The sequence below is a fragment of the Monodelphis domestica genome, chromosome 3 (assembly GCF_027887165.1).
Source record: "Monodelphis domestica isolate mMonDom1 chromosome 3, mMonDom1.pri, whole genome shotgun sequence".
Taxonomy (NCBI): Eukaryota; Metazoa; Chordata; class Mammalia; order Didelphimorphia; family Didelphidae; genus Monodelphis; species Monodelphis domestica.
In genome coordinates, this window is record NC_077229.1 from 523,554,350 (window position 1) to 523,574,915 (window position 20,566).

A 20,566-nucleotide genomic window follows, 5' to 3' on the forward strand; every position below is an offset into this window, starting at 1 on the left:
AAAGATAATTCGAAGGAGAAATAAAAGTGAAATATAGAAATAATCCAATAATCATTTCCTGAAATTGACTCTAAAATGAAAAATCCAAGAATATTATAGACCAAATTCTAAGATTTAAGTTTTTAAGGCTAAAGAAATTCTAAGGTTAAAGAAAAAAATTAAGTAGAACACACACATACACATACACACATACTTCAATTACCAAGAACTGACAGTCAGTATCATACAACTCTAGGAAGCTGCTGCTATAAAAGCCTGAACTTCCAAAAGGCAAATTGCAAAAGCTTCCATTAAACCTGTCCACCAAATTGAAATATAACAGTTGTGAGAAAAACAAAACAGAACAATAACATAAAATTGATCTCTAATGAAGAGTATTTCCAAGGTTTCCTGATTTTAAAAAAAGGTCAGAATATAGAAATGGGAAAACAAGTGATAAGGGAAACATAAAGAATGACACATGGGGGCATCTTTGTCCAGTGGATTGAGGCTTCGGCCTAGAGATGGGAGGCTGTGGGTTCAAATCCAAACTATGGAACTTCCTAGCTGTATGATTGTACTCTGGGCAAGTTACTTATACCCCATTGCCTAGTTCATGCCACTCTTCAGTATTAGAACCAATATGAAATACTGATTCTAAGATGGAAAAAAAGAGCTTTTTTAAGGTATAATTTTATGTATTTGAAAGGAGATATATAGGGATGAATTTTAAATAATAGGGTATAAGAAACAAATGCCTATTCAAAATCCTAAATCTTTAAGAGTCATAGAAAGAAGTAAAATTGATTGGAGAGTTTTTGAGAGTCTATGTTCTACTTTGATGATCTTAGCAGATAAATATTTGAGGGGCTGGGCACTCTAGTGGAAAAGGAAGGAGAAAGAAATGACTATCACATAACAGATTCATACAATGAAATATATATATATATATATATAAATATATGTGTATATAAAATTATGGAGAATTGAGTGATAAAAGAGCATCTATGAATCCTCACTTTTATTTGAAAGGATAAAGGAATATCTAATAAGATAATACACATACATATTCACACACAAAGATTTTTGTATGAAACTACATGAAAAATTTTAAATGGAAAGAGTAAGTTACTGGGACATGGGAGGAACAGGGGATAGAGGGGCTTAAAAGAGAGGGTAGGCTATTTAAAAGATAGGGTATATGTAAAACAAATGAATTTGGGAAGGAGAAATGTAAAAATGGGATTCAATTGAAAGTGGGGGAGTAAAAACATATAATCAAAGACTAGTGGGTATAAAGAATAGCAATAGAGAGGAAAATGACTGTTCCAAATAAAAGTCACAATGGTCTTACAAACTCTTCTTTCCATCTTATAATAATAATATATATATAATAAATATATATGCATAAATAACTATAATAATAAATAAAATAAAAATAATAAATATGAAGGTGGGAACAAAGAAAGGGGAAAATACAAGAGGACAGGATAGAGAAAAGTACAAAATTTATAATCATATAGAGTTAAGTCCACATAAGATGGACTTAAGTAAAATTTTTTGTGCTTCAGCTGAACTGAAAACAGCATGGGTAGCAAACAGGATTTTTGATAATGCTATAGCAAATATAGCCAAAAGAAAAAGAGTTAATAAGAGAAATTGTAGTATTATTAAAGGCATAATAGATGACCAATAAATATCAATAATTTATATATATGTATATATATATATATATACTTCAAATACTATCTAAATATATAAAGGAAATGTTAAATTATGGGGAGAAATAGTGGGGTAAAATGTGTCTTTTTTTAAACTAGACCAATCAAAAGTCAGTCATTCAGTTAGCAAGTATTTATCAAGTACCTACTATGTTTCAGACATTGTGTTCCATGATATGAATGCAAAGAAAAGTAAAATCCAAAAGGAAACTAAGAAATAAATTAAGAAAAATAATAGAACTTGAGAAAAATTAGAGATCATAGTTCTCAGGCAATAAATAAATGGGAAAAGAAAGAAATTATATATTTCTTAGTTGTAATAGCAGCTTTCCAAATATTGAGCATATATTTGGCCTAATGGCCTAAAGAAAAAAGTAGGAAAGCAGAAATAAAAAAGCATTTTGTTTGTTGATGTTTTACAATAAAAATTATATTAAACAAGTGAACATAGTAGCTTAGTGTTCAGTAAACTGAAAGACCCTGGTTGCAAAGGGAAGGATTCAGGATTTGACAAAAAAAAAGCAAATAAACAACTTCTGGTTTTAAGGTATAGCAATATGGCACAAATCAGGTCTATACTTCCATCACTAAATTAAACTCCAAATAAATAAATGTCCTTTGTAAGAAAGATTATATCATAAACAAATGAGAGAAACAAATGATGAAAAGGATCACATGAGATAAAAACAATTTCAATCATATAAACATTTGCTTTTGTTTTTGCACATACATAAAAACTTAAAACTATAAAGGAAACAGTTAACTGGGAAAAAATCTTTACAGCAAATTTGTCTGATAAAGGTCTCATATTCAAGAGCTATGAACAACTGATTCAAATTCATTAGACTGATTCATTCCACAACAGCTGAAGATCAAAGGATATGAGGAGGTGGTTTTCAATGGAAGAGTCTAATCTTTCAAGATCCAGATTTTTAAAACTTCAAATATTTTGTAAGGAGATCATTTTAGTACCTCAGTCAATTTTAATAAAACTAATAGCTTGAACATGTTGAATAAGCCAAACTTAAAGTTCAGAATATTATTGTGGAATAAACATATGTTTGTCAGTCAATCCTAGACCAAAAGTCACCATTTGAAGCTTTAAATAACATAGTTTAGTACAAATAAAAGGAATTGATACTCCTTATAGAATCATGAATAATACGATCACAGAATCTAAGGGACCTGAGAGATTGCCTAATTAGTTTTATAGATATAACAGAGTTCTGGCACATGTGCAGAGAACTTCAGACAATGCCTTTTCAAACTGAGAAACTGGACAGGCTACTTCTGTGAGAGGACCATTGTGTAGACATTCTGTAACTGGTTCTAGTCAATTCATAACATAACAAATGAGAAGCTTGAAGTTGACTACAGTGGTATTATAAAGGCCTTAGTTGGACTTTTTCATCTCCTTTTCCTCAGTCTTTTTGGATACTTTATTCTATTTCTATCACTCATGTCATCTGGTCAGTGAATATTCTATAAGGGGATAAGTTTTAGTCCTCTGTCTCCATTAAAGCCATGCCACCCTGAAAAATAGGCCTTGGTCCTTTGAATTTGCCATTTTTCATTTAAGATGAAAGGAATGTAGCCTCCAGTTTTGATCTCATGTGTATTAGAAAGTCAGAAGTGTTCCTCAACATCTTGCCATTTCATAATCCAGATTTTCATCCATTTTAATAAAAATATTGGGATGAGCAAAAAATGACCTTTTGGACTGTTCAGAACATGGACCAATGATACTAGTTAACTCCAAAGTAGCTGTACTATTCTCAAGATCAGGAGTCACCTGAATATGAAAAGGCTGGCCTTGCTTTGAAGAAAGAGCCACCTCTCATTGGCAACAATTGACTCAAGGCCCTTTCTCTGAAGGAGTTTGAGGACCATTTTCCTTTTTTACATCCATAGTATCCAAGATTTCCTCATTGTAAGCTCATTAGCTGTTGGAAAATGCTTATCCAATACAGATAACTGTTCCATGGACTTCTTTAACCCCACTTGCCAAAGATTGCTCATGATATGATTCTCCTCTTGAAAGGATTTCCTTATAAAGACAGCTGGAGTTTCTTTCTCTGCTGCATCATTACTTACATCTGTCTGCACCACAGTAGAAGTTACAGGCATATCTACCATCCTTCCAATCACATTGGCCTTAGAGATTGGCCTTAGAGAATAACACTTAGAGAGCTCTTACCTCTTTTGTCAAGTTTAAGACTTCCTGTTCCATGTTTTGGTTCTTCCTTCCTTCCTCCATAAACCTTTGCTGAAGAACTGAGTAGTCCACCTGTAGCTGAGAAAGCTGGTCTTTTATGTTAATTAATTCATTAATCTTCTTTTTCAGAGCCTGTGCTTACACACTCAAGTCTCAGCTCTTGGTTTATTCTAGCTGGAACTACTGTCTTAGCTAGGCATCCTGACTTAGTCTCATCATTCTTAATTGCCTTATTTTTTGCAATCTGGTGCTTTATCTCCTATAGCCATTGAGAGAGGAAATTAGCTTTATCCTGCTCAGTTCTGGATTTCTGCTCCATCTGATCATACTTATCCTCTATCTTCATCAAGTCTCCTTCGACTATTCTAATTGTTGGAGGCACTTTTTTTTCTGCCTTTCTATTTTGAGTGGTATTTCTTTAATCATGTCATCTGGGCAAGTGAGTTTGGGTCCTTTTTGAGATCTGCTTCTGGTTATTTCTCACTTCACTTCCTCCATGTCATCTAGCCTCTTCTTTAACCAGCCAACACAATTCAGCTCCAAGGAATTTTCCTCTTCATTTTTCAACTTTCCCATTAACTCATCTTGATCTTTTGTCAAGCTATATACCTATTCCTCCATTTCAGACTTAAGTTTTGAAAGCTTCTTACTTTCATCAACTAGTTTCTCAGTCACATGCATAATCTTCCCTTGCTCCACCTTGAAATTTTTATTGAGTCCATTTACTTTTCTTTCTTCTTGTTTTATTTTGTCCATCATATTTTTCCTGTAATTGACCAGCATCAGAATAAACAACGTTACTTTTTTCATATCATCTTTTAAACTCAATTCAACATTGTCTAATAGACTTTCAGAAGATTCAAGATCTTTAACTGGACTTTTCACCTTCCAATTCATTAATTAAGTCTTTGGTTAATTGTTTTTCTTTTTCTAGATTCAGGTACAACTGTGTGCATTATGATTTGCCCTTGCTGAAAGACTCTTCCAACTTTTCCAGTTCATCCATATTCTTTTGTAACTGCTCAACTTCAAGAATGAACTCCTTCTGTGCTGTTCTTGGAGCTTCTTCCTCAATTCTTGACATTGTGATTCTGATTTTGTGATCTCTTCATCTTTGCCCTCCATTTCTAGTACAAACTAAAGGGTTGTCCCTCAGTTTGGGAATGGCTGAACAAATTGTGATATATGATGGTGATGGAATATTATAGTGCTATGTGGAATGATGAGTAGCATTATTTCAGAAAGAACTGGAAAAACCTTTATGAATTGAAGCATAGTGAAGTAAGAATCAGGAAAACGTGCAGCGTAACAGCAATATTATGGTAGACTTTGCAAAGATGTTAGACTTTGCTACTAACAATAATCCAATGATCCATTTCTGTGGGATTTATGAAAAAGAATGCTATTTAACTCCAGAGAAATAACTCTTGAAGTAGGAGTGCAGATGGAAGCATATTATTTATAACTTGATCATTTGGTTATATGTTTCAGGGTTTTGGTTTAATAAGATCATTCACTTACAAAAATTAATAATATGAAAAAGTTTTGCATGATAATACATGTATAACCCAGACTGAATTGTTGGCAGCTCTGGGAGTGGGAAGGAATGAAAGGAGAGAGACAATTTGGATCATATAACTTCAAAAAATGCATATGGAATTTTAAAAATTAAAACAAAAAATAACTTTTTAAAATTAAATTAAAAAGAATATCCTTTAATAATATTTTCTTATTATGTTAGTGAGAGAAAGGGAAAAAATATGGGTATAATCCAATTATAATCTTCCTATTAGATTTCAGTCCAACATCACCAGTTGCCTAATGGATATTTTTAAGTGGATAGACATCTCAAATAAAACAGGTTTAGAGAGAATTCATAGTATTTGTCCCATCTCCCAATAGAATAAAACCTAACCAACTTTAAATTTTTTTCTGTTATCATCCATTCATAATCACTACATTATCTTCTATTTACCAGGTCCAATAAACCCATAATCTGTATTGGTAAAAAAAAAATCCTGCTTTTGCTAGCTCCACATTAGTTTTGGCATCTTCCCTTCTCTCTACCATCACAGCTTCCATGCTCATTTAGTTCCTAATTATCTCTTTCCTTAGCTATTGCAAGAGTTTCATGATTACTCCCCCTACCTCAAATCTTTCCCCAATTCAGTCCACTCATCCATCCTTCAAACAGTTGCCTTTGTGATTGTTTAAAAAAAATTTGTCACCCTATTCAATAAATTTCATTAATTGGACAATGGGTAAATTTCTGCACATGAAATAAGGAAGGTCTGAGTTCAACCCCTGCCTTAGACTAGTTTAATGAATCTGAACAAGTCACTTAGCCTTGAATCTCACTTTCCTCATCTGTAAAATGGAGATAAAACTAACACCTCCCTCTAAAGATTATGAGGGTCAAATTATATAATATTTATGATGTACTTTGTGTTCTGGAGAAGCCAGAGCCAGGGATTTCAGCCAGAGGGGAAGGAGCTTGAGAGTAGTCAGAGGAGAGGCACAAAATCCTACCTTTACCTGAGCTGACTCTCAGAGGATCTGAAATTGTAGTGTTACTGAAGACAACATCAGCACTTTGGGGGTTGGGGGTGATGTGAATTTTGGAAGCCTTGGCAGAGACTTCAGCTAAAAAATCTTCCTTATTACCTGAATCCAGAGGCCCAGTTCCTGAAAAAGAAAGGAAAACAATTGAAAAGTTTGACAAAAATTGCAGGGTTTTTGGTTTGTGTGTGTGTGTGTGTGTGTGTGTGTGTGTTTAGTATATGCAGGCTATACATCCTCTCTAGCAAAGGAGGGAATGACTAGCCAGACATTGGCTCTAGTTCACCATTTTGGAGAGTGTTGCTGATAGTGATGGCTGGAATTCAAAACCTTAAGACTTTCAAATGTCACTATATTTATCTCAATATTACAAATTCATTTATTACTTTTTTACTATGTGTCACATACTGAGAATATCAAGACAAAAGTAAAATAGTTTCTGCCCTCAGAAAGTTTACATTTAAGAGGTACAAACCTAAAACCCAACAGTTAATTAAATAACAAAGATTTGTGCTCATTATGTGTTAAATATTATGCTAGGGATGGAGATAATAGAAAGAATAAGCTTTTACTATAAAAAGTTAATATTCTTTGGGGATGAGACAGCTTATAAATATGTAAACCAATTATCCACTGGCACTGATTCACAAAATTCATTGAATATAGTTCCATTATGGTTTGGAACTACTCAAGTGAGGCTTACTTAGAAATGAATGAGTCTTTCCCTAAAATCTTCAGGACTTCACATTTGACCCAGTAGATAGGAAAGTGTCACTATGCCCATTGGAGGAAGTTAAATATAAGTTTTTATTCTAAATATGAAAGTTCTAAAGCAATATTATGGTCACCAATTTAAAAAATTAACTATTAAGAAACAAGTCTGTTATCTGTTCTTAACAATTTAGTTTAATAGAGATATAGTAAAAGAGAGAAATGTAGGAAGGAAGTAGTAAGTATTGCCTAGCTAGATACCCTATAATTTCTTCCTGAAGAAGTCCAGCTTACCACCCAGCAAGGGCTTTCAAGTGTCAATCTCCACATGGAGTCATGGTAGTCTCTTAAGTCATGAATCCTGGTGGTGTCTTCAGCAAAAGTTCCACCAACACAGCCTCCTTTAGGAAATGAAGGCCTCTCTGGAACCAATCTCTCCAGAAGCAAGGAAAGGAAGGTCAGCTACTCACCCAGAAAATTGACACAGGATCCAGGGAAAGAGTCTCCTCCTTCAGCAAGTTCCCTGATGCAGTGTCCAAAGATGAACTCCAAAGGATAAAAAGTTCAAAGGAGAAGTCCCTTGGCCAGGAAGTTCAGAATTTTAATAGTCCTTTTTCCACATCACTTCCTGTCCCTTTCTCAATCTCCTGGAACCAATTGCAATCTTTCAACTTGCCTAGCACTGCCCAGGGGTGGGATAGTGGCCTCTGGAGTAATCACCCACTCTAATAAGTGATTTGCAAACTCTCTTACTTAGTATGAAGTAGGAGTGCTTTAAGTTCTTGATTTGATTAGCTAAAAATAGGCAAGGGGAGAATTAATCCTATCTTCACACTATGTACTACCAAGATCCTTCACCACTCTGCCAAGTGGCCCTACTTACTCTCATACCCACATTCTAGGCCAGTGTATGGCTGGAATTAGGGCAGGGAGAGGCAGTTGTCTATACTTGTAGTAAAATATTGTATTTCCCATTTTCTTCCTCTTTATTTACTTCTCTTATCTTTCATTTTCTTGTAGACTCTTCCCCATTTCTTTGTTTTCAAAATGTTCTTTTGACTAAGGTGATATAAAATAGGATAACACATCATTTACTGTCCTTTGTTCTTCACATATAACAATCTATAGATCATCTCTGTACTTTTGAATTATTTATCCTTCAAATGTGGAATATCCTCTTACCTCTTTTCTGACTTGTAGCATCCTTAGTCATCACTTCAAGGCTCAGCTTAAGTGATACCCTCCAAATGAAGTCTTTCCTAATTCCTTAGCTGCCTCCTTTCCAAAATTACTTTCTCTCCCCCATTCTCCACTTATTCTATATAAACACATATTTATACATAAACACATACATGCATTTATACATATACAAATCTATATACCTACACACACAATTTTAATGTAAATTCCTTAAAGGTAGAGAAATTTTTGCTTTTGCCTTTGCATCTCTAACATTTAGTATAATGGCTGACACATAGTAGTTGATTAGAAATACTTGCTGGTTGATTTAAGAATTATTTTAGAAGTGAAAAAATATTTTTCGAATAAATTTAATATTGGTTTAGCCTTTATTTAAGATATTATGACCTGCCTGAGATCTGCATGAGTGTAAGAAATTCTTACACTGAGAGTCCCTGCAGGTTGAAGAAATCACACATCCTTTGAATACTGATTCATTTAAAAATGCTTGAGAATCTAATTAGGTCCAACTTACAACTGTGGCTTGCTTGAAGTCTATTTGTAAATATATTCTTAGTCATGCCCTTTAATAAGCATTCTCTCAAACACTTAGAAAAATAAGCCTGTATAATCATCATATATTTCCTAGGACTCTGAACAAGAACTAAGGCAGGACACAGTTAGAAGTAATATGTTATTAGCAGTCTACATACTTGATTTCTCATACTCATATTTCTAAAGAGAGAGGTTGTTGTATACTATATTTAACTCAAAGAACTCACTTCTTTATTAGTGTGGCTGCAAACAGAATTAAGTATGTTCTTCAATTGGATTTCAACTAATTCAACATGAGATGTTTATTAAGTGCCTATTTGATGCAATTCATTTAAAATATTACATTTTCATAATTATGTGTAATAACAATTTTCAACATGTTTTCTGAAATTTTAAAATCCAAATGATCTCCTCTCACTTCCTTCCTTCCTCCCTAATAGGGTAAGCAATTTGATTTGGTTTATACATGTATTGCCTTGCAAGATTTACTTCCATAATTGATCATTATTGTAAAAGGATAGTTATATAAAACCAAAGCCCTAAAATAAAAGCAAAGATAAACTGAAGTGAAAATTGTATGTTTTTATCTGCATTCTGACTCCAGCATTTCTTGCTCTGAAAGTGGATAGTATTCTTTGTCATAAATCCTTTAGAATTGCCCTGGATTGTTGTTTGCTGATAGCAGCTAAGTCTTTCACATTTGATCATTGTATAATGTTACTATTACTGTCTATAACATTCTCCTGGTTCTGATTATCTTACTCTGCATCAGTTCATATAGGTCTTCCAGTGCAAGTCATTTTGATAGGATCTGAACATATGACAAGCAAAGATTCCCTAACCTCCAGGAGTAAATAGGGAAATAGGACTTATACAGAGATAAGTAAAATCAACATGATGTGAGGAGAGATAAAGAACAGGATGGTTGTCAGGATAGGCTTATTACAGCATTGATGATTGACAGGCAAATATTTTTTCCTTTAAAAGAAATGAGGAAATTTGGAGGATCTAAAAACTTATGGGCAAAGATAATAACGTCTTCTTGGGGCATATTGAGTTTGAGATCCAGGAAGAATAGTGATGAGATCAGATTTGTCAAGGTGGGACTGAGATTTGGGAGAGGGAATCTTGGGAATGCTCTTCAATTGCAAATTAGCTATGTGTAAAAATTCTGGAAAAAGATGCAGAAAAAAATTTTTGAGGATGATATTGTGAGATAATAGATGTATAAAGTGCTTTGTAAGATTTAAAATTCTTTCTCCAATTGGGAGTTCCTGTCTTTTAAACTATTATTTTCACTTTGAACTATTTCCCACTTTTCTTGCCAATATTCTTCCATCTTTTTTATAAGTTCTGATTTAAATTCTTCAAGAGCTTGTGGTCAATTTCCATTTTTGGAAGGTTTGAATGGATTTATTTGTATGTCTGCTTCTGCTGTTTCCTCTGTAGTCTCGATTTTTCCTTCATAAAAAAAATTTTTCCAGGGTCAATGCCTTCTTCTTGTTTTTCTTGATGTTGGAAAGTTGTTTTTCCTGGATGTTGTTTGCCATCACTATGGTGGTTTTTCCTTCCATTTCCAGTCAGAAGTCTGAGTGAGGAGGGCAGGTTCTCTGTGTAAGGAGCTAAGGAGTGTAGTTTCTACCTGAGGCACCTCTTAAGTCTCTGCAGCTTCTATTGTTTACAGCCCTTCTCTGTGCTATCTCCTTGCCCAAGCTCTACACTCTTCCACCTGTTGGGGTCTCAAGTCTAGTTGCTCTCAGCGGTAGATCTTTGGTAGTCTTAGTCAGCTACTAAGGATCTAGAGGTGCCTCTCACTTGCTCACTGATTCTAGCCCACGCTGGCTCTGTAGGTGGGGTGGGGGAGGGTAAATCAGCTCATATTTTGGTGTAAGCTATTTCACCTACTTATAGTATGGAAATCCCATGTACCTTCAATGCTGCATCCTACTGTGGAATATCTTCATTCATATGAATTATTTTTGAGGGCCTTTTGAGGTAGTCTCTATTGGTAGGCACTGAGGAGGGGTAGATTCTAAACTGTAGCCATGTTTACCCAGAAGTCTCTAAAATTGTATCTAAATGTAAATTATTATTATCTTTATTGCTGTTGGTACTAATCATTTTCATTGTTGGTTTGCAGTCAGTAGACCTCCATTCTGGTGATGACTTTATTTTCTCATTCTTATACTATTTCATAGAGCAATATAGGGGCCTGCTGGTAAAAGTTCACTCCCAGGAGCATAAATAAATAAATAAACAAGTTTACATATAAATATATGCATATGTATATAAACACATATGTTCTATATCTATACATAAAGAGATGGATGGATATATGTCAGCTTGGTCATAGAGGGGATAGAGAACCAGTTTTGGAGTCAGAAAGACCAGAGTTCAAATTTGACTTCAGAGAAATATTATACCCAACATCAATTTCCTTATTGCTAAAGTGATCTGGAGAAGAAAATGGCAAACCATTCCCTTATCTTTTCTGAAAGAATCCCAAATGGGGTCACAAAGAGTCAGACATGTCTGAAACAACTGAATAATTAGAGGTCTCCTGGATTCAGTTACCACTTTACTTCCTTGTGACATCTCTTATATTTTCAGGCTCTTTGGCTATTTAACTCTTGTGTCATTTTTATTTTACCTGAATCTGAACTTCTTGTGTCCAAATTAGTTAAGAGCTGGGACCATGTCTATTTCTATTCTCTACAGCTCCCAGAATAGTACTCTAAACCTTTTGAAAGACCACAAATCATTGCTTTAGTAAAGGAGATAGAGTCATAGAAAGTACACTGGATAGGGAATCTGAGCCCCTGGAGTTTGGAATTTATAATAATTCAGATGTTTTCTGACTCTGAGCCCAGTTCATGACAGTTAACATTGCAAAGGCACTTTTACTTGCTATATTGCAGTAGACAGAATCTCGTAGCCATGAAAATTAGAGACTAAAGTTCTCACCACACTTTCAAGTGTTTTGTTCATTGTTTTAAGTTTTGTCCCCATTTTGCAGCAATATCTATTTGATTTACTTTCCCTGAATACTGATTCCTTCTATCAACTTATTGCCTAATAAAAAAGAACCTTTTGCCTGCTGCTTTTCAGGGGACAATGACTGCCCCAATTCATTTTGTAATATACTTTATACAAACTTAAACAAATAGAGCAGCCAAGAAAAAAGAAAAGAAAATACACATAAGGCTTTACTATATGTGCACTGAAGATATTTTAAAAGTTTTCGAATATTAAGCGGCTGAATTGTTAATGCTGAATTGTTACTGGGTCAGGGGAGGGAGAATCAGGGAAGGAAGAGAAATGAACATGTAGTTTGCTGAAAACCATTTCTATTCATTAAGAAATGCTCTGATATTTTCTTCTGTAAGACCAGTGTACTTCTGACATAGCTGCTAACAAATTGTACACTCTTCACCATTTATTTTCATGAACTTAATTGACCATTTTAGGAAAGAAATGGTCTTTTATGATAACAACCAGATAAAAGCTCGTAATTGACTGAAATGCTTAGATTTAGCTAGACAAAACCACTTTCAACTAATGGAGACTTGAATGGTAGGTATAAAAGTTTTAGCCAATTGCTAGGAAGGTCACAAAATCCCTCAAGCCCCTCCTTCTCTCTATCTTTTCAAAGCATCAAGAAAACAAGCTGCAAGGTGATTCTTCAACTTCAAAAAGCAATGTTGATTGGAAATTTTTCTTCAGTTTCATGATATTACACATCATGTATTACATAAAATTGATATAGCATTTTAAAATTTTTTATCCCCCATTATAGCATTATGCTATTAGCACAAGGGTATTTTATGTGCATATATCCAAGAGACTTTACTATAGTTTTCAGAAATCCGCATCCATTGAACAATGAAATGGCATATGATGAATGCTTGGTAAATCCAAATTAATGAGGAAAACTGTGGAATTTATAGCAAACAACTAAAGGATTAAATGTTTTCCCTCCTCTTCTAAGTGTCGGTAACAGTTTTGCCTAAAAAGACAAATCACAGGCAGTCAAAGAAATAGATATAAGCAATGTAATTCAATCATCTCAAAGCAAAAGTTTATCTTAAGAGGGTTAAGTCTATTCTTGTACCATTCATTTCTCCCCATTGTATTAGTTATAACAACTGATGTATTTGAATTATTCCTCTTTTTAAATTGCTACTATTTTTCTTGAAGATTAAAAAAAGATAGGAAATACTATAGTCATTGCTATTAAAATCATTCCTATTTAAGGGAGATTATAGTCTAAAATGTTTTTTCTTCATCTCTTGTAAGCAATGGGAAAAAAAAAAACACTATTCATATTCATTCAAACTAGACATTCCTGAAAGAATCAATCACTCCAATTCATGCCAGCCCAGCTATATGGCCCTTTAAGAGGTAGACTGGTCAATAGCTGTCTTGCTTATCAAATGGCACAATCTCAATGAAACTTGACTAATTGTGATGACTGACTCTTGTAGGCACTTTCATTTTTGTACTGTGTAAAAGGGAATTCTTAATCTTGGAGGTCCTTTTACCATAGAGATGGGTAGGGATTAACCAGCCCACAGTGAAAAGAGGTAGAAATCAGTGAAACAGGAAGCAAGGAAAGAAGGGGATATAAAAGGGACCAGTGTACATTGGTCAGGGGAAGTCACTTGCTGACATTTACGGCTGTCAGTTCCAGTGAATGTGGCTGCTGGAAGTGTGTTGGGTTAGTTATAGGATAGCTAGCTAGATATTAGGAAATTTCTTTCTCTACCTCTTTCCTATATTTCCCTCCATTATTATATTCATTTTACTATATTCTTTTACTATCTATATTTTAATTAAACAAAAATTTTAATTGGTAAAAGCTGCTATGTTTTCTTTTCTCTGACTTAAGGGGATAATATTAATTTACAACTCTACTATATTCTCATTAAAACTTGAGTTATTAAAAGCTGTTCTCTTATTTTTGTCAAACCCCTAATTTAACCCTTATAACTGCCCATGTAGATATGTCCAATATCATATATAGTTGCAGATAAAATTCTAAAAGAGCTTTCCATAAGTATAGGTAATATAAAACAGTTAGTTCTTTTGTTGTTGATTTATTTTAATGAGAAACATTAGTGAGATGAAATAGGATTATAACAAGTTACTTATCTTAATCCCTGTACTATAAAAGAAGGTATGATCTGGAGAAAGAAATAAGCAGAACCAATATTTGTTTTTTTTTATTTTTCATGCTTGTATTATTATAATAATTGGAATTAATTTTATAGCAAATTATCCTAGTCCACATTAAATTCACAGATATATGCAAGTAAATAATGTCCTTGACACTAACATGAATAATTTACACAAATAAAAATAGCAGTTTATAAAATATATATTCTCATCAATATCTAGTTAATCATAAAATATGTTAAGCCTAAGGGACGTAAAGAAGGGAAGAGATTTTCTTGCTGGAAATAATTCCTTTTTATTCCTCATGCTTCCAGAGAATAGAGTAAAGATAGGACAATGGCAAATGTTCAAAAGTAAAGTCATACGGGAAACCTTGGTGATTCAGAATCACAAATCACATTTTGGGATGTTTTACTATGACATACTGGCCTGTTGTGGCTCCCAGAACCCTGATAATGTTTTCTTCCTTTTACTTCTTATGTATGCCAAGAGGAGATTTTGTATTAATAAATGACTATTTGTTGAATGCCAGCTTTCTCTCCTGTCTGATTTACTTCTACCCAACACCCAGAACACTTATGATTGCTTTCTGTTCTATAAATCATAGCATTTCAGGATTAATCCACAACCTTAATGATGATAACTAAAAGAAAAGTGGGCTGTATTGCAATGAAATGGATAAAGACTAATGGTTGAAGGTGGGGCAGAGGAGGATAGTAATGAAGGACTTTACACTGTTCGAACTGCAAAATGTGCCTGGGCCTGGTTTTTCCTGAGGATACTGAAAGCTCATGGAAGATCATATGAAATGCTTCAGAATCTATGTGGATTGAGTACAACCATATTTCTTAGCATATGCAACATTAGCATTATTCTGCATTATTATTTTTTACAACAAATGTAGATGGTTTTGTGTTAGGAATACATTATCATTCTATTACTAGAGTACAAGAAATTCCTATATTTATGAGATTATAAAATATATCCCTTGCACATGGTGATGGCCTTCAGTATTGATATAAAACTATAGAAGTATGCATTTCTCCCCAGATCCTGGCTATAAAGGAATTCATGATGCTGCAAGCTGAAAATAACCAAGGATAATGATTAGTCAAATCAGAAACTGAACAAGAATCTCCTCCTTTATAATGTGTCCAATAAATGGTCATCCAAAAAATTCTTATTTTTCAGGAAGGAGAAACCCATTCATTATCTCCTAAGGCAGTATTGGGAAACCTATGGCATGCGTTTTCTGGCCACCCCAGCAAATTTTATTACTAGAAAGGTAGAGGGACACAGGTGGAGCTGTCCCACTCCCCGTTTCTATCATGCCTGAGGACATTTTTTCACATCCACTGACATTCTGCCCATCAGCCTAATGGGAGTGCACAGTGGGTAAGGTGGGAGCTCACAGACAGCGGATCTTGTAGGGAGCAGAGAGCTTGGTCCAATCCTTTCTCCCCTCTCTATACTCACTGAGGACATCCGTCACTTCATCTGCCCCTCTACCCAGCAGCCCAATGGGACCTCTTTCTCTCTCCGCTGTGTGAGCTACTGTGGGGCAGGGCACATCTGGCATTTGATGAGGGAGAGGAGGATGACATTCAGTCTTTAAAGGGAACATGGCACAGCACTTGGTCTGGAGGGTGGGATGGGGCAGGGTGCAACATTCCATCTCTAAAAGGTTCACCACCACTGTCCTAAGGCAACACATTTCACATTTGGGAGGGTTTGCCAAAAAACATTTCCTTACATCAAGCTTAAATTTGAGTTCTTTGCAACTTCTAGTTGGGAAAGCACTTTGAAAATTTGAAATCACCACTGAATTTAGCTATGATCAGTTTTGGTAACCATCTTATATTCACTATTAAGAAATTAAGTCCTGCCAGTTTAACAATAATATGTGATCTCGTTTATAGATACATTTCTTCCTATAGCACAAATTGCTTCCAATTCATACCTGTGTGATTTTTATACATTTACTTTTCAAAATCATCCATAGATCTAGCCTAAATAGGTCTAGGAATCCTCATTTAGATTTTCTAATTAATTAATTTGGATAACCACTTAATTATTCATTTACCCATTTATTTGTTAATTAATAAAGTGATTTGGGATGTCAGTGAAGCACTTAGTATATTTGTCATCTCTTATTCTTCTTTTGTGTTATGCAGAGGTAGGATGAAGTCAGATTAGACTGGCTCAGAAGAGCTTATTGTTAAATTTTCAGCATGAGCATTTTACACACTAGAAATCAGCACTGTTTAGTTTGTTGTTTCATTAATTGTGTACACTTAAAAAAGTGATAGAGAAAATGTTAATAATGCAAATTAAACTTAAAAATGTTACAAGCATGTATTTTTCTCCTACAGAGTTGGTTATTAAATATTTATCTGTATACCCCTGCTCTTATGCTGCTTTTTATGCCATTATTGAACAATTCTTATTCTTATTCCTACATACCACCACCATACTTCTCTGCATTGTCCTTAGGGGTACTATGAATTTTATTCTTCGGAGACTATGCTGTCCCATGATTTGTAATCATATAAAATCTTAGGATCATAAATTTGTACCTAAAAAGGACCTTAGAAAACATCTAGTCCAAACTCTTCATTTTATAGATGAAGAAATCAAAGTTCTCAGAAGGGTTAGAGGACTTCCCCCAGGTCCTATAAACTTGTTTCAATAAGAAAAGGTGTAAGAATTTAAAGCAACATTTTCTGACTTTCAATTCAAGTACTCTTTCCACTGAACTATTCTGATGATAGAATGATAAGGTTTTTGTTTGGGTGCACAATGGGATTATTAAAAACACTGATAAGTTTCTGAAATAGAATCTAGCTTTCTTTTTGTTCCTATTCAAATCTTGTCTCAATTGATTGTCCATCAGCAATTTGTCCAAGATTAATATTAATTAATAATTAAATAAGTATTAATGGGCTAACTCAAAGGACTGTACAGCTATCTGAATATGAAGTTAGACCAACTGGCATTCTTCATATATTACTTTCTTTTGTAGATTTCATTGAAACAGATCTATAGAATACTGGATATCAATGTCATAAGGAGCTCTTGGTTATTATCAAACAGCAGTGTCTAGAAAACTTCATCAACCATATGTATAAGGAATAACCCCCCCCCCATTTGGACATGGAGTAGGATGTTGCTCATTACAGATGTGAATAAAAACTTTTCACTTTTGTCTTGACAATAGCTTGTTCAGAATATTTTTAATGGACCTAAATAAGGTAGGTTATGCAGGGAGTATCATGAAGAGTCAAGACCAGAAACTCATTTCTTCTGCTCAGAAGGTGCCCTGATTTGATGAAAATGATCTTTCTGGTGATTTTTAAATGAAGTATGTGAGCAGTGTCAGCTATGAGCAACACAGCAGGCTTAGCTGGTCTATGGAGTACAGAAACTTAAATTATGTAAAATGAGGTGATATAGGTAGGTGTCTAGTTGTGAAAAGTCTAGAAATCAGAAATAGAGATATTTATATTCCACCCTAGAAGTAATAGGAAACCAAGGGAATATATTGAATATGAGAGGAGATAATCAGATATTCTTAACTACTATCTCCTTGGCACTGTATGCAGGATGAATTGGAATGGGATAGATTTAAGGGAGGAAGACCACTTAGATGACTATTGTCATAATACAGGTGAAAAGGGATGTTTCTGAACTTAAGTAATAGCTGTGTAAAAACTAAAAATGGGTCAGCTATCTACAGATATCTACAATATGAGAGATATTGTAGAAATAGAATCAAGATTAGACAATTGATTGGATGTGTTATGTGAAGGTAAGTATGATCTAAGGAATAGTTTGAGTTTGTTAATCTGAGGGACTGGAAGTAGGAAAGTTAGGAAGAGGTGGGGGGTTATTGATATAATTCCTTATGTTGCTAATGTTCTGATTCCAAACAATTAATACTTAAGTCTCTAATAAATACAAGGGACTTTGCTAAGTACTATGAATTTTAAAGTGAAAGTCACATAATCCTTGTATTCAACTAACTTATAATATAGATATTATTATTATTATTATTCATCTTTCATTTTTGAAAGAGGGTCAATGACATTATGGGGTGACATCTGGATTTGCACATGAATTGGACTTAAATGATGCAGAATTGCCTAAAGTCATCAGCTTCACTCTCTCTTCTGGAGTCATACAAATCCAATGGAAAGACAAAAGTCAAGATGGCTGGAGGTAGCCTGGGATGCAATAAATGACCTTGGTGTCTCCAATATCTGAACAAGCATTCCACAGTGTTTGCTTCAGCTGCATTAAAAGACCTTTGGAATAAATTGTTTTCATCCACTGGTTTCACCAAAGGAAGTCTTCATGTGCCTGGGGTAGACATCTACCTTACTCACCTATCAATTATTCTTCACAAGCCCATCCGCTGAGAGGGTTTTACTGGGGTGTAACTGCTAAGCATGCTACAGCTTCTGAGAGCTGCAGGGCAGGTAGATCAATAGCTCTGAAAAGGGTTTGTCATAGCTTTATACCAGAGCTGCTAGTCCTTCCTGAATTCCCAACATGCCCCTTATAATATAGAAAGGAATATATTTTTGAGAAATCTATAACATTTTCTAGCATATGTGTAAATAGAAGAGATAGCATGAAATGAAAGCAAAAAGGAGAGCTGTGAGGGGGACAGTACAGATTAATAGATGAAATAAATGTTTGTGGTTATCTAATCAAGTCTCTTAAATGACGTATAGAGAAGATAATTAAATTTTCAAGTCAAATAAATGGGTAGTAGTCAGTAGAGCTGACATTTGAACCCTAAACCTCAGATTCTAAATCATAATATCTAAACCAGGGTTCAAAGAAGATCTTCATGGAGAAGTGAACAAGTTTACAATTGAAGGAAAGCATTCTATGATAGCTCTTTCATCCATCCAAATATTTCCATTACCAGAATACCATTTTATGTTTTTATTCTTCATGCTAGTGCTTTTGAAATAGATACTTTGCTTTTTCCAATTACTTTAAAATATGAATTTAGAGATTTAAAAGGTTAAAGATCTATCAGGATTTCTATAAATCTTTAAATCAATGATAGAGCAATCACGTTTTGACTCTAATATTACATTTGTTGATTTGATCAAGTGGAAATAACTCTGGTGAAAATAAAATTATGAAGAATAGAAGACCCTTTTTGAGGTAATAGATTTGAGGATATTGATTAACCAATATTCAATTTAACTGAAAAGAGGAAAAATACTGAATGACTGGAAAAATATTACATATGCTATTATGACCAAAGCATGCGGTTGTCCAAGGACATCAACTACTAAGCCATCTCACTTATATAAAACTCTCATGTGAAGTTAAAAATATTCTTGTTGAAAAATGTGAACAAAAAACCAATGTGAGCAATATGAACCAGAGTCATATTCAATGTTATTGTCATAGAAAAGTATCGAGAATAAAGTATTTAATTATGTTTATTGTATATAGAATAGTAAACAAAAGGCATTTCAAAAAAGCAAAATAAATGAAGCTTTAATTATCTCCAAAGAAGCATCTTCCATGCATCTGTTAAGATCACAGGAATTTTTTGATACATGCAACAATAACGACATTTTCATTAAATAGTTTTCTGCTAATCAACTTCAAGAAAGGCTTAAAATAGGAAAACAAGTAATATATAATGATTCCAAATGAACAAATACTGAACTGAAAACTTTCCAGAAAAGGATTAAAATATTTTAAGTGACCAACACAATAAAAAATTCTTAGGTTTCAAAGACCAATGGAACAAATGAGACCAACAATTCTATGCTTGCTAAAAGTGTATCTCATTTTCATGTATGATATCCATGAAATCTCTAATTAAAAAAGAAAGTCCCTCTAAACACTGAAATTTAACAGATGATTCCATACACTGATGTTATTTTACTTTTCTTAACAAGCCCTGGAACATATCAGGCCATCCAAAGAGCCTTCCTTTAGCACTTAAAAGTGCTCCAGGGTAGGATAGAATTCACAGAAGAAAAACTAAATGAGTTAAGAATGTCCAGAATATGATATAATTATTGGACTAATCTATCGACACATATTAGACAGATATATCATATGGTCAATTTGAGTTCCAAAGTGAGAGCTGGCTGTATTGCATCTGAGGAATTATGCAGGATTGCCTTTAATTGAAGTATTCTCCTTGAAACTTCTTAAGGGGAAAAAATACCCTCAATTTTATTTCACTGATGTTATGCAGTTGTAAATCAAACCTTGTAAAGACTCAAAGGTTACAAGGGAACCCAAGGGCAGTGGAGAGATGAATGGTCAGTGGAAATAGACTGCACTATGTACAGGAACATATATATATATTTTTAATCCCTTACCTTCTGACTTAGAATTGATTCTGAGTACTAGTTCAAAGGCAGAAAAAGGAGTAAGGATTGGGCAATTGTGGATAAATGATTTACCAGGATCACATAGCTAGGAAGTG

At 34.0% G+C, this 20,566-nt stretch overlaps 1 pseudogene; it reads right to left on the reverse strand.

The window, feature by feature from the left end:
- Positions 1-3,339: 3,339 nt before the first annotated feature.
- Positions 3,340-20,566, reverse strand: part of LOC100617654 (filamin-A-interacting protein 1-like) — a 30,216-nt pseudogene continuing 12,989 nt past the window's right edge.